The following is a 26,488-nucleotide window of genomic DNA, read 5'->3' on the forward strand; positions in this document are numbered from 1 at the left end:
TTTATCATCAATGCTGGCCCTGGTTTTAGGCTGCTGTGGAGGACAGTGTAGTCTTTATCGATAGAAAAACCACTTCAAAGATTCATGTACTCTCAATGAGGCTGTTCTTCTATTTGTATTTAATTAATTAATGTTCCGTCTTCTAGAAAATACTGTGATAGTGTCTAGCAGTTGTTTTTGACATGCTTCTCTAATTTGGAAGGGCAGGGTTCTCAGAGTTTGATGAATATGTTCCCATGGTAGACAAAGCTATGGATTCAAGCTGGAAGAAAGAAGCGTCCCATCAAAAGCTCCCGTCTCCTAGAAGTATGCAAGTATATATTAGATTTAATTAGGGAGTTGCAGGCTTTTGCAAGTCAATGGTTATATGTTGTTATATGAGGTATCATATTTAGTGGATTCCATTTATGTGCATGTATTTTTCACATGAGGTATCATATAATGCTTTGGGAGGGAGTTTTTATTTTCAGTATGATTGAACCTTTTAGTTTGATGAATAGGATTTATTTTGTGAATAGAATTCTTATTAAACAATCGTATGAATTATTTTTTAAATGACTATCAGGTGTAAGATTCCAAAAAAAAAAAATCTAACGATATTTTTATTCAATTGATTTAGAATAATTTACAGATATTTTAGCGACGGACCAAATCCGTCACTAATTTCTACGCAAGTTGAAAATCAACGACGGATTTGGGTCCGTCGCTCTCCTCATATTAGAGACGGACCAAATCCGTCACTAATTGCTAAACAAGTTGAAAATCAACGACGGATTTGGGTCCGTCGCTCTCCTCATATTAGCGACGGACCTTATCCGTCGTTAATATTTTTAATGACGACGCCTCATTTTCGATTTTTGCGATGGATTTTTATTTTTTACGACGGATCATATCCGTCGCTACTATGCGACGGACCTTATCCGTCGCAGATTAAATGACGGATTTTATCCGTTGAAAAAGAAAAACGACCCAGTAAATTTGGTATTACGACGGATTTGGTCCGTCGTAAATTCACGATTTTGGCGTAGTGGTAATTCTAACCGTCAAATTGGAGAGGGAAAAATGGATGATCGGTATCAATTATAGTTGAAGCAATTCAATAATTGACTTAAATCTTCCATCATGTGTGTCCCACCATTGATTAAACAACTAAAATCACATAATCAGTGCACCAATTAGCTATGGACGCATCATATTTGGCCCCATATAATGAGTGGCATAGATGTTTTAAAAGTTTAGGACTAGTAGGATCTTAGATTACTCTATATATATATATATATATATATATATATATATATATATATATATATATATATATATATATATATATAGGAATTCTTTCAAGATCTAATCCACACATCATGTGGACCCAATGGAAAGCGACCTTGGGAAAAGTTAGGCCGATTAGCTCATTGGATGCCCATACAGATGCGTGAACTTTTTGACTGTCCATTTCCTTCTACAAATGTTGACCATCCACGAGGATAGTAGCTTCTTAATTACTGCTCCTTAAGTCACCTTCAAGCATTCTCAATCCACGGTGGAAGAATCCTGAGGGCCCATTTGGAGGACAAGGTTTGGCTGGTGTTCCCAACACTAACTACAAAAAAGAGGGTTTTTAGCGACGAAATTTTTTTTCGTCGCTAAAAGTCACTTTTAACGACGAAAGTTTTTTTCGTCGGTAAAAGTTTATTTTTAGCGACGAATTTTTTTTCGTCGCTGAAAATCACTTTTAGTGACGAAAATATTCATTGCTAAAGGGTGTTTTGAATTTTTGAAAAAACAAAAAGTCGATAAGTTTCCTTTTAACGACGAACTTAATTTCGTAGCTAAAGGTGGCTTTTAGCGACAAAAATATTCGTCGCTAAAAGGTGATTTGAATTTTGCACCTTTAGTGATGAAAAGTTTCGTCGCTAAAGGATGTTTTGAATTTAGCAACCTTTAGCAACGAAAATTTTCGTCGCTAAAGGTTCTTTTGAATTTTTGAAATGTTTCCTTTTAACGACGAAATTAATTTGGTAGCTAAAGGTGTCTTTTAGCGATGAAAATATTCATCGCTAAAGGGTGATTTGAATTTTGCACCTTCAGCGATGAAAATTTTCATCACTAAAAGGTGTTTTAAATTTTAGCTGAAAGTCACCTTTAGCGACGAACATTTGCGTCGCTAAAGGGTGTTTTGAATTTTTGAAAAGTTTCCTTTTAGCAAAGAAAATTGTCATCGCTGAAGGATGTTTTGAATTTTTGAAAAAAATAAAAATTCGATAAGTTTCCTTTTAGCGACGAAATTAATTTCATAGCTAAAGGTGGCTTTTAGCGATGAAAATATTCGTCGCTAAAGGTAATTTGAATTTTTGCACCTTTAGCGATGAGAATTTTCGTCGCTAAAGGATGTTTTGAATTTTAACTAAAAGCCATGTTTAGCGACGACAATTAGTGTTGCTAAAGGGTGTTTTGAATTTTTGAAAAGTTTCCTTTTAGCAGCGAAATTATTTTCGTAGCTAAAGGTGTCTTTTAGTAACGAAAATATTCGTCACCAAAGGGTGATTTGAATTTTTGCACCTTTAGGGAAGAAATTTTTTGTCATTAAAGGGTGTTTTGAATTTTAGCTAAAAGTCACCTTTAGCGATGAAACTTTTCGTCGCTAAAGGGTGTTTTGAATTTTTGAAAAGTTTTCTTTTAGCGATGAAATTAATTTCATAGCTAAAGTTGTCTTTTAGCGACGAAAATATTTGTCACCAAAGGGTGATTTGAATTTTTGCACCTTTAGTGATGAAAATTTTTGCCGCTAAAGGGTGTTTTGAATTTTACCTAAAAGTCACCTTTAACGATGAAAATTTTCATCGCTAAAGGGTGTTTTGAATTTTTGAAAAGTTTCCTTTTAGAGACGAAATTCATTTCGTAGGTAAAAGTATCTTTTAGCGACAAAAATATACGTCACTAAAGGGTGATTTGAATTTTGTTTTGAATTTTAACTAAAAGCCACCTTTAGCGACAAAAATTTTCTTCGCTAGAGGGTGTTTTGAATTTTTGAAAAGTTTCATTTTAGCAACGAAATTAATTTCGTAGCTAAAGGTTTCTTTTAGCGATGAAAATAGTCATCACTAAAGGCTATTTTGAATTTTTACAAAATAATTTCTCGCTGTCTTACAAATGTTCGCAGTAATACTTTTACTGACGAAAATTTTCGTCAGTAAAAGTGTTTTTCTTAAATATATTTCAATAATGTAAAAATGTTTTACTTTTTAAAGGGTGTTTTGAATAATGTAAAAATGTTATACTTTTTAAAAAAATTTGTCGGTAAATATATATATATATATATATATATATATATATATATATATAGGTTTTATATCATATGAGTGGAAATTTATATATATATATATATATATTAGTATGTATGTATGTATGTATATATATATATATATATAATGAAAAGCTAATATTTAAATGATTTATAATATCACATGAAAAAGAATATTGAGAAGTTTAGAAATTTTAACAATGTTTAAGAAAAATTTTGAGAACAAAATGATGCTTTTGAAGAAAAAAATTGGCAATTTGAAATTTTTGAAAAATTAAAATATGAGAAAATTATTGAGATTTTGTGAAAAAAAAATCAGAATTTGTATTTTAAATATTTTTTGAAATATTTTTAATAAAAATGATATTTTGTAAAAAGAGAAAAAAGATACAATAAAAAAAGATATTTTTAGAAGGAAATTGAAATTTATCTGTGAAAAATAAAATTACTAAATTATTATGCACATCCACTAATTGAACCTTTAATTGTTTTTGGACAATCTAATCAGTCTAGATTGAAGAGTAAATAACTTCAGATGTTTAAATCAAAATTCACTCAAATTGTTGATCAATTTTGTTTGTCCAATATCTTTCTCATATGTAGCATGATCGCGGCGAGTAACTAGTCAAAATTCACATATCCACCATGATGCATGTCGCTTATCCACATTGTTCATCCATTATGCCAGATGAATTTATGGCATGAGCCAAAAAATGAGGCATATCCAAAGCTCTAGTGGACCACGCCACAGAAAAAAAGTGAATCAAGTACTTGTCGTTCAAAACTTCTTAGGGCCATTGTTTCTTATGGTGTGGGCCACTTGAGTGTTGGATCTACATAATTTTTCAGCTCATATCTCAAAATGTTGTGGTAAAACAGATGGACAGAATAGATATGTCATATATCTCACAGTGAGGTCCAAAAATTCCAACTAGCACTTTTGAACGGTTTCCAAGGTAGGAATTTCCAAACCGGTGAAAGGGTCATAATTACCCATTCACCCGGTATTTACACTTGCAATGAGAAATCAAATAGGCCCTTAAGTGAGTTACTCATTACCCTTACTAGAGTAAACTATGTGGGGTCCACTATTTTTTTACTAGAGTAAACAGATAATTTGAGGTATAAAGATGAAATAGAAAGCATATCAAAAGCCCAAGTGGACCACACCACAGGAAATAGTGTGATTTAACATCTACCATTGAAAAATTTTTAGAGGCCATATAAGTTTTAGATCAAGCTGATGTGTTTGTGTGTTCTCTTCATTCATATCTTTTTGATACTATGTACATGTTGGATGTCAAATAAAATTATTGTGGACCCATGGAAGGTATCAACAGTTGAAATCATTATTCCACACTGTTTCAAGTGGCATGGTCCACTTGACTTTCAGATTTACCAAAAATTCGGGATCAGCCCACGCCGTTCATCGATTTATCGAGATCATTTTAAAGAATTTTCCAAAAAATGAATCATATCCAAAGATTAAATGGACCACACCACAAATAAGGGAAGTAGATTAGCTACTCCCCCTTACAAAATATTCAACTATGGAGATTAGATCCGATCTGTCCAATGACTCCACAAAGGTTATAATCATTATTTAATACCTAGGATTTCATCTGATCGTGTGATCCATTCGGATCAAATTCCACACATCAAGGTATCTCACATAGATCTTTACGCCAAGAAGACACGCATAAGATGGTGTCTTTTTATTGCATAACACAGTTTTGAGTGGGTTGGAGCATGTTTCATTTTTAACGATCCTTTTTCATTGCCACTGATCGGTACTATTTTGGGTCTATGTTCCATCAAAGATGGTCCACAGATTTGGGCCCTCTCAATTGACATACATGTGTGACGCTCGTGGGGTGATTGGTTCACCACCATCTAAAAATTGGCACACTGTAAAAGAGATAAAAGAAGGTGTATGTGTAAGGTATAGCTTAAAATAATAGTACCATCAAAAATGTAATAACAATAATTAATTATTCTTAATTAAAAAGATGCTCCAGTGCTTTGAGAGCACAGCAAGTTATAGTGCCCCTACTTGCATTATAACACTTGGACAATCCAATTGATTGATCTAAACTGTCCATTAGGTTCATAACACATTTCATAGTCCACGATGCAAAATAATAAAATACACTGATAAGGTGATCTAATCCATCATTAATATGGTCTTATTTTTTGTAGCCATACATATCCAAAGCCATGGATGGATGGTTATAATTGGCTAACAAATGTGATTCTTTACAATTATAAACAAACCATGATAATCTTAACAAATGGATGAATCAAAATGTTGATTGGAACTATTTTTGTGTAAATGATCTTGACCATCCATTTTTAATCCCATTTACTGAATGGTCAAATTTACTAAATCAGTGTGATATTTTCATGGTAGCTCTTGAAATATAGATTAGACCTGATGAACCGTATTGATCAATGGTTTGGACCGTCTAGGTTCTGAATAAAAATGGGAGCACTATAACTAATTGTGTTCGTAGGCACTGGAGCATTTCTAAATAAATAAATAAAAGAGTCCTTGTGGAGCAATAGCTTTCATGGGAGATGTGTTGGTGTTCCCTCACATAAAAAGAAATTTTAAAAAAAGGAAAAAAAATTAGGGCTTGATACCAAAAATGAGAGGGATATAAATCTCAGGTGGACCACACCACATGAAAACAATAGTGATTGAATATCCACCATTAAAACCCTCCTAAGGCCCATTGTACTTTTTATGTAACATCAAATCTATTGATTAGGTCATACGGGCCCAGATGAAGGGAAAAAATATCAGATTGATCCAAAACTGTATATGGCCCCCAAAAGGTTTTTAATGGTCGACGCTTATTCAACACTCGTTTTTTGTCTCATACCATAAAATGATATGGAAAAATAGATGGACGGTAGGGATGAAACACATACATCATGGTGTGGCCCACATAGCACCGACCACCAGCCACGGGTGCTGGTCTCAGCGCAAATAGAAAGAGAGAGAGAGAGAGAGAGAGAGAGAGAGAGAGAGAGCAAATCTCTCACTCTCTCAACCTCTCTTAGTCCCTCACTCTCTTAATCTCTCTTAGTCTCGCACTCTCTCAACCTCACTCTCTTAACCTCTCTCTGTCTCTCACTCTCGCTCACCCTCTCTCTCTCTCTCTCTCTGTCTCTCTCTGTCTCTATCGGTGCTCTCTCTCTTGGACATCCTCTCTCTCTCTCTGTCTCTCTTAGTGAACCGTGATCGGGGCTCCAACTCAAACAGGTATCTCTCTCTCTCTCTCTCTCTCAATCTCTGTCAATCTCAATACCAATTGAAATGATTTGGGGATTTATGGATTTAGGGATTTGGGGATTTGGGGATTTGGGGATTTAGGGATTTAGGGATTTGGGAATTTAGGTGGGCATTTCTATCTCCACTATTTCATGCGGTGCAGTCCACTTCAGCTTTGGATCTGCCTCATTTTTTACTATTATGTCTTAAAATAAGCCGGACAAATTGATGGACAGGGTGGATTTCTCATGAAATCTTGGTGGATCTCATATGGGGCCAGGCAACTTACATATGATGGATGACTTGGATTGGTTACTCAGTAACTCAGTGGGGCCCACTTATGTATCACACAAAGATGTAATATATTTTCCTACTAGTGGTGGCATGACTAATGTCATGAAAAGCATCTCAGAATGTGAATTTTCAAATGCCATTTTGAGGTGCATGTGAAAGACACTCAACTCCAGCATTTAGTAGAAAAGATCCAAGTGCTCTTACCTTGCAGAAATAGGGAACCATTGAGTTGATTATATCCCAAATCCAAAACCTCTAGTTTGCTCAAGTTGGCCAATTCTATCAAGATTTAAACAATTTTAAAAAATAACATTAGATTAGGAATTTGGAGAAGGCATGACCATTAAATAAAGTTCAAAATATTATCTAAACTAATATTATAAATTTTGGTTTAGTTTCTTTACAGTTAATCAACTTACCTTTTGAGGGGAAGCATCCTTCCAAATTATTCCAACTTCGATCAAGGCTCTTGAGGGAGGTGAGTGTGCCTAAATATGGTAGAATGCTTCCGTTTAACCGATTCCAACTTAGGTCTAGCTGCTCTAGGTTGCTAAATCTTGACAACATTTCAAAACTTGAATACTCCACTTCAATACCTCTGTCTGGAAGTCCAAATTGATTGTCGTACACCCCCTAAGTTGTGTGGGCCCATTTATATATTACATCCATGCCGTTTATTTATATCACCACTTCATTTTAGGGCACAGCGAGGCATGTTGCAAGCTTAAGTGGACGCGGATTTCCTGTAAAGCCTTTCCCAGGAGGTTCCTGTGCAAGGATGCTGGGTGGGGCCCACCACCTTGTTTGTGGGAAATATATTCAGTTCATCTATTTGGGGGGCTCATTTCAAGACATCAAAAAAATGAGGTGGATCCAAAACTCAAGTGGGCAACACGAGAGGGATAATTAGGGAAAGAAATAACTACAGTTGAAACCTTCCTAGGCTGGTCCTTGATGTTTATATGTCATCCAAACTGTTTATGAGGTCATTACCACAGGGATAAACTGAAAATAAAACAAATTTAGCCTGAAATTTCATGGCCATAAGAATGTTTCAACGGTTTTCACTGAATCCCTACTATTTCCAGTCATGTGGCCCACTTGCTAATGTATACACTGAAAAAGATCTAGAAGATCTTGACGCTCACATGAACGAGTGTGCTGCTATCCATAAGGAAACTAACATCCTCTCCTATCAATATGACTGAGCTTGGTACCACCACATGCACTGGACTTGATAAAATTACTTTAACAAATTGATCTTAAGAACTCTAGAATTCAACACAGAGAGATTAGCGATGACCTCTAGTAAACTGAGTGACTTTATCATGAAAGATGTCCAGAATATCCCCATACCCTCCCGAACTTCTTCAACTCTCAAGTTGATCTCTATTAGGCTCATTCGCATGAGAGAAACGAACAAAAGAGAGAAGCATAGCACAAGGATGATGTCATTGCTGGATCAATCAAGCACTTTCTAGTCCGAGTTATGAAAAGTGGAGAGTTTTAGAATGCTCAAAGGAAAACAATCAAAGTCACGAGCTGTTAAAGAATTCAAGAAGATGAAGGCTATTTATGCCCAATCTGTTATTTAGTCGAGCCTTCTATCTTCTTTTATTTGCCCTTTCTTTTTTTATGCCTAACGAGTGTTAATATATGGACTTTTCATGATCTTGCCACCAAAACCCATGCCCTTGAAATCATGACTAGAAAGTTGCCAGCTTTTCAAATGAAGATGACGTGTCATGGCTCGAGCAAGATGTCAGCAAACGTCGTCAATAATGGAAAAAGGAGAGAAGATTCCTAAGACCGACAGAGAGAGATGATAGGAAAGAGGGCAGAAGTCCCTATACAGGTAAGACGACTGATAAACGACCTAGGCAATACAACGATCATAAGGAATATGCATTTGAAAAGGAAGGTGTACTCACCATGATGAACCAACTTTTGGCTATAGGGATGATTGAATTGCCTCAGCCAAAACACCTCGAAGATGTGAAAAAGATGAAAGAAAAGAACTATTGCCATTACCATTGCATGCTCAATCATCTGACCAAAAACTGCTATACTATAAATATTATACTCCAGAAAATGGTTAACCAAGATGAAATTGTAATAGAAAATAATAAGAAACGTAACAAGAAAACTACAACAAACATGGTATCCATGTGTAACACGCTTCACAGGGCACCTTCTACACTTTCCCCAAAAGTACATAATTCAGAGATGAGGAAAAGGCTAAAGAAAACTCTCCTTAATGGGGTTATAGCACAAAGCGTGACTGTAACCGTAGTTTGCGATGGTCGACAACAAAAGTGAATAGAAGCAGCTTTAGGGGTCGATGCCTCCCACTCGCTAGGGAACCACAAGGCTAAAAATACACCTAAGATTGTGATCACGCCATTCTCTGGAATGGAGTCTCCAATGGGGCATTTGGTAAATACATTATGCAGAACAGTTGGTGAGCCACGAGCAAAAGCTATCTGTTGAAATGGTTTGGTGAATCTCTACTAGGGCCGATGATACTATGGTGCAAGTTAGGAGCGCATGAAGGAGTCACTTGTTAGAAACAAGCCTGCAATTTATTTCTGCTCCAATTCTTTATCTCGAGAAGAGTTATGACCAAAATTAGTGAGATGGGAAGTCAATATAGATGAATGCCCATTCCGGTATGTAATGAAATGGAGCAATGCCATTAGCACTTATGTAAACTACTTGAATAACTGGAGGGTCCCATAGCCGAGTCATGTGTGAGGAGCATGGGATTATGAATGAGGGAAAGGCATAAACCCCATACACATCTTACTTTAATGAAAGAGGTGGCAACTGTAGAGTTAAATCCTTGTAACGAGCTGCATGTCAGTCATTCCTTTGTGAGACGCATGCAAGACAAGTCCAAAAGATATTAGCCGAGACATTATCTTAGTCATTCAAGACATTTTCGTCTGCCAGAATTGGGCATATGCTAGAATTCTCGAAGTTTGCAATGTATGAAAGGGGACACAATCACTAATAGAACATTTGATATCTTATGAGAAAGCAACTTATTTTTGAGGAAACATTTTAGAAGACTACATATTGAAAATTTTATATACTCACTGGTCATGCCTAGTGAGGCGATGGCATGGTATCTGGCTTTACCATCAGAAGTTTTTCGGTCTTTGAAAGAGGTAAGAGAAGTTTTTGTCTTGTGATTTTATAAGTATAATACTCGAATACTTAAAACACAACTACAGTGAACCGTTTAACACCCCGTAGAAGATGTGTTAGGTTTCATCAGACGATGGTAGAGCATACGCTCTTGTCATCTTTTACAAATGTGTTTGAAGCAACTATGGTAACAGAATATATACAAGCAACCATCCTTAGGCACGAACTGATCCAATAGTCTATAAAGTCGCTAGAGACTGTATAAGAACTGTTAACAACATTAAGTAGTCAACCCCAAGAAAATTATAACATACCCATTATAGAGACAATGACATAATTGGTTAGCTCTCCATCAAAAGGAAATGAAGAAATGGTTGCGGTTATGCTACGCTCAGGAAAGCAAATGATGACTCCTAGAAGAAAGCATGATGCTGGGATATTACAAGGAGGTTCACAAAGTTTTAAGAAAGAGAACATCCATCTAAAGAAAGAAATCATGGAAATGAACGATTATATATCAAGACACCAAGTAATTTGTGTCCCACAAGGCATGTCAAAAAATGTTGGCTATTCAATTTATTTTTAATTATGTAGGCATGCCAGAATTAATATAGCGGCTCGATTCAAATTGATCAACTTTGACTCTTTTTCGACAAGAAATGAATGTATTTGATTTGGGGATTATCTTATTCAATAATAATAGAAAAAGAATAAAGAGAGTGATCATCATAATATGTTTACTAGTTCTTAATTCGTTTACATCCTCATATCCCTTGATTCTAAGATAGAATATATGAAATGCAAGTATAAAATAGATTAGAATATGAAATCTAGCAGCATTTTGGCTTGTGATTTGTCCATCTCGGCAAGAAAAGTATTGTGCGGATGTAAATATCCTGTATCTTCTTCTTCAGTTTATCCAAAACATGAATCTGAATAGAAGAAACACTTGAACATTAGAATATTTTAGAAGAGTTTAGGCTCTTTGAAATAACTCACGCGCAACAACATGTTGTTGCACGGTCCATCGCAATGGGTAAAAACCCACTGTCTTCTTTTCCTTCCTCTTCTCCGAAATACCTTCGGAGTCTTCATCTTCTTCTTCTCTGGAGCTCCGATCTTTGTGTCATGGAGCCCATTTTTCATAATATCTCAGCTATCTAGCCCATCCCGATTAATCTAGTGTTGCGTGATCCCACGCAATCAATATTAGTAGCTATCTAGCCTATCCCGATTAATCTACTATTGTGCGATCCCACGCAACCAATATTAGTGTTGCACGAGCCCGTGCAACAAATGTTCTTTGCGCGGGTGCATGCAACACAATGATTTCCCTATTTTCTCTTTTTTCATCATTTGTTCTTTCTCTAATCCTCTTTCTGATTTATTCTTCAATCTTCATTTTTTATGCCTCAACAGATGTCCCCTTGATCCTTTATTTGTTGTTTCTTTCTTTGTTAAATAAATAAGTAGGATCAATCATCAATCCTTCATTTTTATTAGTCGTTGCACGTAACCTCCATGCAACACCCATTTCACCTATAAATAGTGGACTTAGTCCTCATTTCCTCACTTCTTCCATTCATGTCGAACCTCTACTTCTCTGGCGATTTTTCACGCAACAACTTTCATTTGTGCACCAAACCCATGCAATATATTTCCATCTACACGAAACTTATTTCCTTTGCACACTCCCGCGCAACCAACTTTCGTTGCGTGCACCCGTGCAACCGGTCTTCACCAAAATTTTCTAAGTCTGAAATTTCCTTCTATCACTTAGATTTCTTAAGTCTTTCAAGACTTTTCTCCATTTCTTTAGGACAATATTTCCCTAAATCTTTAGTACTTTTCACTGTTTCAAAATGGCTCATACAAAAAGAACATATCACTTAATAGAGCCTCCTACTTCCGAACCTTCTCACCATGAGCTGTCGAACCCGTCTTCTTTCCAAGCACCTAAATCTTCTCCTCCTTCTTCACAACCAAAACCATTAAAGAAATGTTTCAAAACTACCATCAAACGTCCCGCGTACATTAAATAGCTTGTACTTCCAACTTTTGATTTTGTTGACCGTATCAGTGCACTCTCTTCTCCCATTCATAGAGCAATTGCAATGGGAGATATCGAAAGACCACCTCGCCCTAAAATCAATGGCTCATCTCCAGACTAATAGCCAAAGACTACCCGCAAGGGATGATACTCCGCCTCCATCAATATCAAAGAGAAAGTCTCGCCAAAATAAAGCTGAAGAATTCCAAGAGAAAATTAGGGAACACAGTAAGAAGTAACTTCAAAACTCCTGAGATATGGACCGACTCAAACAGGGCATCATAAAATTTGATAATCCATTCAGAGAAGGAATGGTTATCATCCCATTAAACCTCGACCACCACCAATCTATCACCAACAGGGAACCTTCAGATCAAATGGACGGAGAGAAGTTGATGTTTACTGCAAATTGGGTATTAAAAGAGCCACACATCTTGGGAGGGATTTTATCCACCAAAGATCGAGGCAACGAATATGTGAAGTCCATCTAATGAGGTTTCTTGTTCCTTCTCACGATCCTCATCTTTATTCCCGACCCATTTCTATGAAACTGTCCGACAACGATTCAGAAATCGTAAATTGATCTGGGGGCATGAAGAATTCAGAACCAGAGGCTTCTTGTCTCCTTGCACTTATTATACGGAATGGGTGAAGGCAATTCAAGCAAAGCATGCTACGACATTGATAAAGATCGACCTGTACAATGCTATAGAAGTTATGTTAGAATACTTCTGTAAAGACTTCATAGTCCTTAAGGATTTTCTGAATTATTGTGTCCTGTCACCAACTCATTTCATCTCCCAGCTGGTGAAGTAAGTGTTACACTTTGGGATATCCATCGAATTGCTGGTCTTCTGTTGATAGGGAAGTTCTTTGACAAATATGTGCCCACAAATGAAGAGTTCGCCTATTTTTCTTCGCCTGACCGAGAGACTTCTATGTCAGAAACAACCACTAAAATTTTCAAAGAGATGTCCAAATTCCCAGATATCCATAAGATTTCTCCTCTGCAGTGACTTGTCCATTTCTTCAGAGCATTTCGATCATTTCAAACCATTAATAAATCATCTTTTGTTATATACATACTTCTCATATTCTTATCACTTTCATTTCATACTTTCTACTGATTCTGCAATGTCACTCTAAGGAGTTAATAAACTTGCACTAGACGATGAGGGATTGTTGTTAAGACTCAAATATTGCATAATTTTCGCCATTTATATCTTGGTTTTATGAACATAAATCATCTTAATATTCTATTTTACTCATGTATGTGTTGCAAGGTGAATTTAAAAGCTTGGATTGAAAAAGGTATTAAAAAGTAAGAATTTGATGCTCAAATTCACCAAGGCAATGGATGGATCTTAGGAGATCAAGATTGAAGAATTCACATGCCAAAGATCCAAGAAAACCAAGCGAGGAATGAAGAGAATCGAAGATTTGAAGTGAAGAATCCTGAAATCGTCCTAAAAAAGTGTATTTTGAAGCTGTGAAGTTTATTTTGGAAAACTGCGCAGCAGGAAGTCTGTTTTAAACGAACTATGCAGCGAGAAGTCTATTTTGGGAAAATACGTATATTTGAGGCGTTTTCTAGGGTTTTCAACTTTGTACGAAGTTTGGAGTTCCCTACTTATAAATAGGGCCTCCTAGGGCATTCTAAAGCATGATTAGAAGCATTCAAGAGCAATATTTAGGGTTTTTTTAAAGAGTTTTTTTTTTTTATTAAAGCTTTATAAGTTGTTTCTTTCCTTTTCGATCTTTTTTATTTGCAATTTTTCTTCTTTCTTTCTTGTTGCTTTTTATTTCTGCAATTTAATTATGTTTTTCTAAGTTCCCTCTAGCCCAAGCTAGAAGGGAAGCACATGGGTTTAATATTTCTTTAAATTATGATGATTGATTGTTTTAATGATGAGAATAATGGTGTATGCATATTATCTATTATTTAGGTTTTGTTTTTATCCTCTTGTAAGATCCATATGTTTCCATCATATGAGATTTACATTGATGGATAGGCTTACCTTAGATTAATCAGATTTCCTAGATAGGAGATGTTCTCAACCTGTTATATTTCTTTGATATTCATTATCCTATAGATATTGAATACTTAAAATCACTGACGCTTGAGAATATATGTCAATGGTGCAAATCTATTATTTTCTAATCTTTTATATCATTTATTAAAATATTTAAAGTGTTTTATTTTCCGATTAGGCTGACCATAGTGCTCAGATCCTAGTTGTGTTATCCAAGTCATCATGATTTTGGAACATTAATCTATGTGTGGAACTTTGAAGCTTGGGTGTTTTTTTTATTCAATTGAATTACATCCATTCAAAAATCCAAAAATCAAATCATCAGTTTAGTTTTTATTACTTAGTTTGTTTTGCATTTGATTTTTTCCTTCTCGCAATTCATCTCCCTGTGGGATCGACCCTGTATTCACAGGATACTACTTATGAACCTCTGCACTTGGAGGCAAGCAATCAAGTTTTTGGGACTACTTGAGTTGGACTCACCCAAACACTATCGGATATTGGGTAGATGATTCCCACATCCAATAATTTGATCACCTCATTTTTTACAACTTCCATCATGTTTGGATTGAGACGCCTTTGAGGTTGTCTAATTGGTTTGGCGTCATCATCGAGGTGGATCCGATGGGTGCAAATGGAAGGGCTTATACCCTTGATGTCAGAAATGGTCCAGCCCAAGGCTCCTTTGTGGTCCCTTAGAACTTTCAACAATTTAATCTCTTGATCCTTCTCTAAAAATGAAGAGATCACCACAGGATAAGTTTTATTTTCACCTAAGTATACATACTTAAGCTCATTTGGCAGTGGTTTTAAATCAAGCTTTGGAACATTGGTTGGTGATGGTAGAAGTTGCAAGTCCTCGATAGATAGGATTTGAGTGCGGGGTCTCCATTGGCATATACCAATGTCCTGAGTGGTAGTACTCTCATTATCATCAGAAATTTCAGCAAGCACTTTTTCTAAATCAGAATTTTTCAAGTCTCCAATGACTTGAATCAATTCATCAGTCAGACTAGGTTCTAATTCCTCTTCTTCTATCAAGTAGTCCATGAAATTCAACTCATGGATCTCATTATTATCAATGGGCTGCTTACATAGATTGAAAATATTTAGCTCTAGAGTCATGTTACCAAAAGACAAGTTCATCATTCCATTCCTGCAATTTATGATTGCATTTGAAGTTGCTAGGAATGGGCGGCCTAAAATGATGGGAACTTGAGCGCTAGCATTTACACATGGTTCAGTGTCTAGTACAATAAAATCCACGGGGAAGTAGAATTTCTCCACTTGGACTAGCACGTCTTCTAAAATTCCCCTTGGTACCTTAATAGAGCGGTCAGCGAGTTGGAGTGTAATCGTGGTTGGTTTAAGCTCGCCTAACCCCATTTGTTTGTAAACCGAATAAGGTACTAAGTTGACACTTGCACCCAAATCTAACAAAGCATGTTCAATTTGAAAATTCCCAATAATACAAGGAATAGTGGGACTTCCCGGGTCTTTGTATTTGGGTACAACCCTTTGTTGAATTATAGCACTCACTTTCTCAGTAAGGAAGGCCTTTTTGTGCACATTTAATTTCCTTTTTACAGTGCACAAATCCTTGAGATATTTAGCATATGATGGAATTTGTCTAATGGCATCAAGTAGAGGAATATTGACAGTAACCTTTTGGAGCACATCCAACACCTCTTGATATTTCATGGGGACAGTTGGATTCCGAAGTCTAGATGGGAACGGAACTGGAGGCTCATATGACTTAGTCTCTTTATCCTTTTGCTGTTGTGGCTCTTGGACCATAACTGGTTCATCATTTTCTTGAGACAGTGGCTCATCCTCCGGTATTTCTACTGGTTGCATTATCTTGTTATCGACCTCTTTTCCACTTCTCAAGGTAATGATGGCCTTAGCTTGTTCATGATGTAGCTCACCTGGATTTGAGTCTCCAATGAAATGTGTATTTCGAGGGTTTGGCACAGGTTGAGAAGGAAGGGTGCCTTTTTCCCTAGCATTTAGTTGAGTCTCAATCCTAGCCACAGCTGTCTTTAATTCCTGATTTGATTGGATTAGAGACTGATTCATTTGAGCTTGAGAGTTAATGAATGTGGTCAATGCATCCTCCACAGATGATCGCTTTGGCGGGGGCACATATGGTGCATTGTTAGGTGCCCCAAAGAAGTTATTTTGTGGAGGCATTTGAGGTGCATTGGGCACATTAATTTGTGGTCCATTCTTCCAACTAAGATTAGGATGGTTACGCCAATTTGGATTGTACGTGTTTCCCAATGGTTGCATAACTGACCTTTGGTAATTATTTATAGCATTTGCTTGATCATGCTCATGCGTGATATTTTGTACAACTGAGATTATTGGACAATCCTTTGTGTCATGGTCTGTACTACCACAAATGCTACAAAAATTACCTAAGGAAGTGTTTGCTTTAACCATATCAATCTTCCTAATTTCCAAAGCTTCGACCTTTCTAGCCAATGCAACGAATTTTGCATTAAGGTCGTCTTCCTCTCTTAGGACATACATTCCCGCTTTCTCTCTAGGAATGGGTCTAGTTTGGTCTGATTTAGCAGAAACATCCCATGTCTGAGTATTCTCTGCTAACATATCTAGAAAATCCCAAGCCTCATTATGATCTTTATCAAGGAAGGTTCCACCACACATCATCTCTATGAACTGACGGGTATCCATGGTGAGCCCCTTTCGGAAAGCATTAATCACGTGTCATGGTTCATAACCATGATGTGGACAAGTAATTAGAATGTCTTTGAAGCGCTCCCAAGCTTGAAAAAATAGTTCATTCCCCTTTTGGGAGAATGACATGATTTCTTGTTTTAGTGCATTTGTTTTGTGCTCGGGAAAGAACTTTTTCAAAAACTCTCTACTTAAGGCTTGCCATGAAGTGATGGTATTAGGTCTTAGAGAGTTGAGCCATGCTTTGGCCCGATCCTTTAGAGAAAATGAGAATAACCTAAGCTTAAGTATATCCCTATTGCCATTGTTTACTTGTAACGTTGCAATTACTTCCTCAAAGTCCTTGAGGTGCAAGTAGGGGCTTTCAGAATCTAAGCCATGAAATTTAGGAATTAATTGAATCACACCTGGTTTAAAATCAATGTTCCCTGTGTGAGCAGGGAACACTATACAAGATGGTAAAGTTGATCTCTCAGGGTGTAAATGTTCACGTAAAGTCCGTGGTTGGTTTAACACATTCCTATGAACTTCATTTTCATCCTCAAGAGGAGGATTATTTTGATTTATAGTTGGATCTGACAGATTTGGATTTGGATTATCAACTGGGTCTGCCATGGAATCCAAGTATATTGAGTACCTCTCCTAAGTGACTGATCAAGGCCTAGAACTAGTCCTCCTTTGGAGGAGAGTTGATTGTTTTGATCTTTACTCCAATGGGACATAAACCATCTACACCACACAACAAATACTACTAATTCAAATAGCAAGTATGATACTTAAAATAAAAATAAAAACTTAACCAACAACCTAGGTGGCAGAGTTGACCATGAGGATTCAATCCATAAAATAAAAACTTAACAACAACCCAGGCGGCAGAGCCGACCATGAGGGTTCAATCCACAAAGAAAAATAAAAAAATAAATAAATAAATAAAAGTAAAACTAATGCAGAAATTAAACTATGCTAATATGGAAAATAGATTCAGCGGATGATCTTTGTGATCAAACAGCAACTATAGGACAACCATAGCACTTGGGTGATAAAATCCCAAGCAGGGCAACCTTATGTCATAGTTAGTGCTTGAAAGTCCCAACTGAATTTATTTTCAAAGAAAAAGAAAATAAAAAAAATAAAAAAAAATAAAAAAAAATCTATGGAAAATCTGGAGGGTTTAGAAGAAAACTTACCTTGGCTATCTTGCACAGATCTGATCTATCTCAGTCTCTCCCCGGCAACGACGCCAAAAACTTGATTGGTTTCCTCCAAGTGTAGAGATTCGTAAGTAGTATCCCATGAATATAGGGTCGATCCCACAAAGAGATGAATTGCGAGAAGGAGAAAATCAAATGCAAAACAAACTAAGTAATAAAAACTAAAGTGATGATTTGATTTTTGAATTTTTGAATACATGTAATTCAATTGAATTAAAATAACACCCAAGTTTCAAAGTTCCACACATAGGTTAATGTTCCAAAATCATGATGACTTGGATAACACAACTAGGATCTGAGCACTATGGTCAGCCTAATCGGAAAATAAAACACTTTAAATATTTTAATAAATGATATAAAAGATTAGAAAATAATAGATTTGCACCATTGACATATATTCTCAAGCGTCAGTGATTTTAAGTATTCAATATCTATAGGATAATGAATATCAAAGAAATATAACAGTTGAGAACATCTCCTATCTAGGAAATCGATTAATCTAAGGTAAGCCTATCCATCAATGTAAATCTCATATGATGGAAACATATGGATCTTACAAGAGGATAAAAACAAAACCTAAATAATAGATAATATGCATACACCATTATTCTCATCATTAAAACAATCAATCATCATAATTTAAAGAAATATTAAACCCATGTGCTTCCCTTCTAGCTTGGGCTAGAGGGAACTTAGAAAAACATAATTAAATTGCAGAAATAAAAAGCAACAAGAAAGAAAGAAGAAAAATTGCAAATAAAAAAGATCTAAAAGGAAAGAAACAACTTATAAAGCTTTAATAAAAAAAAAACTCTTTAAAAAAACCCTAAATATTGCTCTTGAATGCTTCTAATCATGCTTTAGAATGCCCTAGGAGGCCCTATTTATAAGTAGGGAACTCCAAACTTCGTACAAAGTTGAAAACCCTAGAAAACGCCTCAAATATACGTATTTTCCCAAAATAGACTTCTCGCTGCATAGTTCGTTTAAAACAGACTTCCTGCTGCGCAGTTTTCCAAAATAAACTTCATAGCTTCAAAATACACTTTTTTAGGACGATTTCAGGATTCTTCACTTCAAATCTTCGATTCTCTTCATTCCTCGCTTGGTTTTCTTGGATCTTTGGCATGTGAATTCTTCAATCTTGATCTCCTAAGATCCATCCATTGCCTTGGTGAATTTGAGCATCAAATTCTTACTTTTTAATACCTTTTTCAATCCAAGCTTTTAAATTCACCTTGCAACACATACATGAGTAAAATAGAATATTAAGATGATTTATGTTCATAAAACCAAGATATAAATGGCGAAAATTATGCAATATTTGAGTCTTAACAATTGTCTAGAGTATATCCTTTTAGGAGAACTTGCACCTTTCTTGGCCTATTGGTTGAGCATAGTTGTTCTTCCAAGTTCGAAATGGGCTGACTCCATATGCCCAACAATATTCATTGTTACTGGAGCTATGGCAGAAGGTGATAAATATTCTCTTGCTCCTTCGGTTCTATGTTCTATTTACAAAGCCCTTAGAGAAGTAGCGACTCATGTGAAGAGTCCTGCTGTTGGAGCATCTTCTACTTATGCTCTCTGGCATTATCTTACTAGGTGGCTAGGCGTTTACTTTCCTTGGACTTTCGATGCACCCGAAAAGGCATACATCAATCCCACCTTCCTCTATGGTTTTTTCAAAACAGAGCAATGACGAAGAGGATGTATGACTAGGTGGTTAATAAGATTTTGGCGACCGACACCATCGACTTCTTTTAGTTCTGTCTCCCCAAACATACAGAGGATCCGATATGGTAGATACCAAATCCCTTACATCAGGAGAGCAGGCGTTCTATCTTTCGATTCAATCTTGGAGTCTTCCACTTAGAGAGGGGAGAAAATTTTGGAGGGAATCTTATTATCCGAGCCGATTTGCTCGACAATTTGGTTTTGATCAAGTAATACTTGAAGATTATAGAGTTGTCACAAGAAGGATGTGAAGTTATGGTGTAGGTCCATCTAATTGGGCCATGGTCTGAAAGCAATTATTGGGTGCCCAAGTTGAATCTACTTTCATGATTCCTGGCAGTAATCATTTTGTTCATGCATCATATATTTGGACAAGATGGTGGGCTTATTAATCCCATTTAGTTCTCAAATGTTTGCCAGTAGACCATCTGATATGGATTCCTCCTCTAAAACTCAACGGACGCAAGTTTGAACATGGAGTCAGGTTCATAATTGAGAAAGTCATGCACCTTTCCCGGGTCAGCTCTGTCATGCCCCAAACTCAGAAACCGGGTTCACAAAATTCCCGATTGCTAAATCTGGTATTGATAGGCTCTATAGTACCCCATTCTCAGCTCCCAGTGCGCATACGCCAGATTCTGATCCTGGGATCCTACAAGGAGGATTTTTCAACGTACATTTATCTCGTGAGGAGCATAACCACAAGTTTACCCAAATCACAAAAGCAACATCATCATCGCATATCCGCAAATATAAACAGTTAAGTACAATGCTAAAAGGGAAATACATATGTCAAAAATCAAAGCTCCAAAAGTCCGATGCACGCTTCAAGCTCAACGGTACTGCGACCTGACGCCACCTGTACGCATATATCATGCATAAGCTTATAGAAATCTTAAAGGGTGGTGAAGGTGTGTGCTTAAGGTAAGTGTCAAGTAAGCAATATCAGAGTAATCAGAGTAAATGGAAATACTAATAAGCCCATAAACAATGCAATATCAGAAATACTGGTAAGTTCATAAATCATACAATATCAGAGTAACGCAAAAACATGTTGATAAACCCATAAATACCATCAGCCTTGTGCAGGCTATGCGATGTAAAAATATAATAAACCAATATCATATACTGAGGAAACAATGTAGATCAGCTATGCAATGTGGAGACATAGTAAGCTAAATATCAGATACCGAGTCCATGAATATTGTCAACCTTAATTAGATTATGTAATAAAGAAGTACAGTAAACCAAATGATATGTGCTGAGGATGCAATACAATATGCAATGCGAATGAAATGACCAAGCTGGAGTGTGAAGTCGGGATGGTAGTATGTAGTATCGCAGGCTATGGGGTCCACCACAAGGGACTTCTATCCAAATTAGTCTCATATCTAAATTTGGATAGTGAGACTCAATGTGGTAAACTCCTGATCTCAGGTTAGTAGTGCGCCCTAACTAAAATCCTAGCCATAGCAAAGGTACAAGTAATAAATAGTTGCGCACCACCAGTTGGATAGTGAGTGAATAAATGAATGAGTATGCAACTCTAGCTCAATAAGTCCACATATCAGTACGGTTCCTCTCTGAAAAATCACTGGGGCTAGTACACTCCAAACCAGATTGCCACCTCATCGCTCACAACAAGGTGAGTGGAAGAGACCTCACTATCCACCTACCAATATTGGGCTCGGCTCATCGATAGCAGACCCATTCCTCTAGCTGGTCAAACTCAGCCTAGCTTTGCCCCCTCCTCTCGGGCAGGTAAGGTCGCACCTCCTTCCAACTGACCATGACACAATGAGAGATGCGGCTTAACGGTATATGGCCCTCATGCGCTCATGCATCCACTTGGTCTAGAAGTTGGAGCAACCTCTAGAACTAAGAGGGTTTAGAAAATTTTACCTAAGGATATCTATAGCATCCCATGTAAAATAGATTTCTGGTGTCCCATCTAGCCATCCACGATATGCCTGTAGAGGATATGACCCTGATGTCACTAGGGCATACGGTGGTTATATCATACAAATACGAGATGTATGAGTTATACCATCTAGTCATGCATCAAACCTGCGCGTACCGTCCGCTCATGCAGGGCAACTCCGCCTATCAGGGAGTCTCATAAATATCTCAACCTTATGGCATATGCAATGATCAATCATATCTCATAAAAAACATGCAGATGATGCTTATGGGCATGTATCATGATGTTATACTGTCACATACTGATAATCGATATCGATAACCGGCACTGATAATCGGCCTTGTTAATCGATAATCGGAATCGACCTCGATAATCAGAATCGACCTCGACAATCGAAATTGACCTCAACAATCGAAATTGATATTCAGCCTCGATAATCGGCCTCGACAATCGGTCTTGATAATTGGTCTATACAATTGGCCTCGATAATCAGAATTGGCCTCGATAACCAGAATCGACAATCGAAATCGGCCTCGACAATTGGCCTTGATAATCGGAATTAGCCTTGACAATCGGAATCGGCCTCAACAATCGAAATTGACCTCAATAATTGGCCTCAACAATTGAAATCGAGGAAGGTCACAATGTGAACATTTAACCATCATTGCCCATCAATATAGACATTTAACCAACATTGCTCCCAAGGAGTGGCCTTTATAGGGCCAAACATATAGTGGGCCCATAGCCTCACACAAGGGCCTCATACACAACATAATGGGCCACATACAATCTCGACGGGCCTCATACAATCATAATTGGCCTCATATCTATGCCGCATATACATCACTATGGACCTCATAACTGGGCCTCAAATATATCATGATGGGCCACAACTCATGGGCCTCAATACAGCACAATGGGCCACAACCCATGGGCCTCAAATACATCACGATGGGCCTCATCATGTGGGCCAAAAATACATACATTGTGCCTCGTCGTATGGGTAAGAGATACACCACAATTAACTAATTGGCCACGTCATATGGGCCAAAAATATATCACAATGGGCTATGACATATGGGCTAGAAATACATCTCATTGGGCCTTACCAAATGGGCTGAAAATACATTATATGGGCTTATATACATCACAATGGGCTGCTCAATGGGCCACACACATACATCACATTGGGCCGCACTTGTGGGCCACACATACATCACAATGGGCCTCATATACAAGGACCTCATACGCATCACGATGGGCCGCTTCACATGGACCTCGAATACAACACAATGGGCCACAACCATGGGTCTCAAATACACAACAGGCGGGCCCCATCACATGGGCCTCAGATACGGCAAGTGGGCCGCACCAATGGGCCTCATATACATCAAGTGGGCCGCATTGCATGGGCCTAATACACATCATAATGGGCTGCATCACATGGGTCTAATACACATCATAATGGGCCATGAACAGCTAGCAAGTGGGCCCTACGTCTACAGCAGGTGGCCTTATGAATCACAGAATGGGCCCCACCAGTTGGATATACAACACATACATTACGGTGGGTCCCATAGATGGATTGTATAGATGAAACACATATATCATGTGGTACTCATGTCCCTGTACAGGATGTCATGAACGAAACACCTACATCATAGGTGGGTCCCATATAGATGGACAGTGTGTCTGAAATACATACATCATTGTGGGAGCCACGGATGTCGGTGTGGTTGGACCACAATATCAAGGTGGCCCCACATGGACGAGATGGATGATACAGTACATGTATCACGGTGGGTCCCACACATGTAGCCCATCAGAGTTTTGTATCTGCCTCATGTCCATTTGGACATGAGGATACAGAATATGTACATCAAAGTGGGCCTTCACATGCAGCAAGTGGGCCTGCGGCTAGCAAAAATGGACAGACGGTGTGGTTATAAAACACATGCATCAAGGTGGTTCACACGTCCATCAAAATGGACAGACGATGTGAATACAACACATGCATCATGGAAGGCCACATACATCAGGGTCGGCTCCAATCAGCACTGACCAAATGGACAATGTGAATATAGACACATACATCTCAGTGTGCCCCACACCACAGAAAATAAATGGACAGAGTTGATGAAACAAATGAACGGCGTGGGTATAAAACATATACATTGCGGTGATCCCCGCCATTCAAACCACTAGACGGTGTAGATAGCACATACAAATCATGTGGGTCCCACTTGTTGGGCCACGTGGACACCTCATACATCAAGGTGGTCCTACATAACTTGCTAACGAATACAGCAAATATACAGTTGGTGTGAGGTACTCTAACCAAACTGCTTCCCATCGTTCAATCCCTGGATGGTGAGGACACAACACATCCACATCCATCATGGTAGGCCCCACACCCCACACGTGTATAACGTGCAGGGTGGGTCCCACCTGCTGGCAAAACAGGCAGACGAAGTGGATATAGAATAATTACAGTAAGGTGGGCCATGTCCAGACCTTGGACGGTCTGGATTCAACACATGCATTAGGTGGGTCCACATCTGGACGGACTGCCTGGGTTAAACCACATGCATCACATGGGTCCCACCGTCCACGTGTGGATGGTGGACTACATGGATGACATGCATACATCAGAGGTGGGTTTCACAAGCACCATCCAGAGGACGGTGCAGATGTAATTACATCAACGTGGGTCCCACATGGGGCCCACCACATATATAATATATATATATATATATATATATATCTATTATATCAACATAGGTCCCACATGGGGCCCACCACGTATATATATAATATATATTATTATAATAAATATATATATATATTGAAAGAGGTCCAACATCCAGATGGTTGGACGTCCGTCCAACGAATGGTCTGGAATTGTTGTTGCTACGGTGCAGGCCACACATGGTAGACCTGGACCATTGAATAGGGATGGTGAGGATAGAGGTCACACATATCAAGGTGGGGGTCCATGTGAGTGGGCCACCCCTCTCCAAAATTCAAGATGATATTTGAGTTTTCCCCTTCAACCGGGCACGCATGACTAACCGGTCATGCAGGGTGGGCCCTGTGCACTGGACGGAGTGGATGTAGTACATTTATCATGGTAGGGTCCATATAGGTGGGCCATATGGCCTTGGACCAAGCTGAACTTTGTATCCCCTTGTTTGGACCTGTTTGGCTGACCGGCCATGCAGGCCCAAAACAGGTGGCAAGGTTGGGGCTAGTTGGACGGTACCATTTGCTGGATAGTCTGGATCGTCCACACCTATCAGGTGAGCCATGAATCATCATAGAAAAGAGAATGAGAGAGAGAGTATCGTGGAGATTGGAGGGGCCCTACCACTATGGGTCCCTCTAAATACAATGCAGACATCAAGTGGGTCCCATTACAAGTGGGCCCTAAATCAAAACCAAGATGATGAACACCCACTGATCGTCTTCTTGGACTTCTTCTTCCACTGAGGTGACCTAGAGCTCCATGAAATGCATTTTAATGGTCGAGATGAAGCTTAGATGGTAGAGATGGGAGGTAGGAAGGTGGGCCACAATAGCTTCTCCTCTCTCTCATGGAAACATTTGGACATTGGGTTGCTTGGGAGGAAAAAATGAGAGAGAGAGAGAGAGATGAGAGAGAAAGAGAGGTTGTAAGAGATGGGTGTGATGGGCGAGGGATCGATGAAAGGTGATGGATGTACTTGACATAGTTGACTTTGGGGATGGTATTGTACTTAGGGATGGGTGTGAGTGATGGGAGTGATGGGGTGTGTACTTGACATTTGATGAGACTATTCTCTTGGGATTTGCAACGCGAGGCCTTTTCCTCGGACTAAACACGGGTCCACATTTCTTGGCCCAGGTATCGCCTCAGTGCGCGAGATGCGACGTCGGAACCACGGTGACGACGCGGTCGCAAGGATACAAGTCTCGGGTCGAGCTGACTCTAGAATACAGGATACGACTTAGGGTTCCGTGCAAATGCTATTTATGCGTCGTCGGTCACTAGAATTCGACCGAGAGGACCGCGGAAGTCTTTGGAATAGTCGGGCTTGGATACGGGCCTCACAAGCTCTATAGAAAGATATCACTGGAAGAGCCAATTCGTGAAATGAAGCCTGCTAACACCTTGGAGGGATGGATTGCTTACAGAACCCTCATGGATTTTGAGAAGTGTCTCGAGGACGTCTTGTTGAAAATGCTGATAATATTGATGAGACATCTTCTCCTGTTCAAAGGTCGGAAGACAATATTCAAGGCGATACTATTCCTTTAGCTCCATCACCTGCTCCTCAGCTCGTTCGTCCTAGTCCATCTCTGTCAATGAGTAGATCGTGAACACACTTTCAAACTCCTCCATCCGCATGCAAAGAAGGAACTATTTCTTTAATTCTTCAAACTTCAAAAGGCCAATAGGAAGACCAAAAGATGATGACAAGATAATTTCCCCTTCGAAGGGAAAATAAATAATAATTGAAGAAGTAGAAACACATACTTCTCCTCCAAAAAAAGGAGAAGCAAGAGAGGTAACGAGGACATCATCATCAACTGGTAGTAGTTCTTTTGCTAGAGACGATATTGAGGAGGGTGAAGTACATACTAATGAAGAGACTGGTGAAGATGATGCTATGGAAGAAGCCGAAGTTGATATCGGTGGTAACAATGATATTGTTGTCGAGGGTATTTCAATTGATAAGGAACTTCAATCGACAGTTCCATCAAATATTCAACCTGATACTTATCCTGATATCCAAATTCCTCCAACAATTCTGGCAACAATGGAAGATGAA

The 26,488-nt window shown here is 38.2% G+C and overlaps 1 long non-coding RNA gene and 1 other non-coding gene across 2 annotated transcripts; one reads left to right on the forward strand and one right to left on the reverse strand.

The window, feature by feature from the left end:
- Positions 1-6,921: 6,921 nt before the first annotated feature.
- LOC131244513 (uncharacterized) lies at positions 6,922-7,403 on the reverse strand. Its single transcript, XR_009170347.1, has 2 exons — positions 7,292-7,403; positions 6,922-7,151 (listed from the first exon to the last, which is right to left on the reverse strand). It is a non-coding gene; the product is annotated as an uncharacterized LOC131244513 (long non-coding RNA).
- Positions 7,404-16,848: 9,445 nt separating this feature from the next.
- Positions 16,849-16,955, forward strand: LOC131244848 (small nucleolar RNA R71). Its single transcript, XR_009170619.1, has one exon. It is a non-coding gene; the product is annotated as a small nucleolar RNA R71 (small nucleolar RNA).
- The last annotated feature ends 9,533 nt before the right edge of the window (positions 16,956-26,488 follow it).

The sequence above is a fragment of the Magnolia sinica genome, chromosome 4 (genome assembly GCF_029962835.1).
Source record: "Magnolia sinica isolate HGM2019 chromosome 4, MsV1, whole genome shotgun sequence".
Taxonomy (NCBI): Eukaryota; Viridiplantae; Streptophyta; class Magnoliopsida; order Magnoliales; family Magnoliaceae; genus Magnolia; species Magnolia sinica.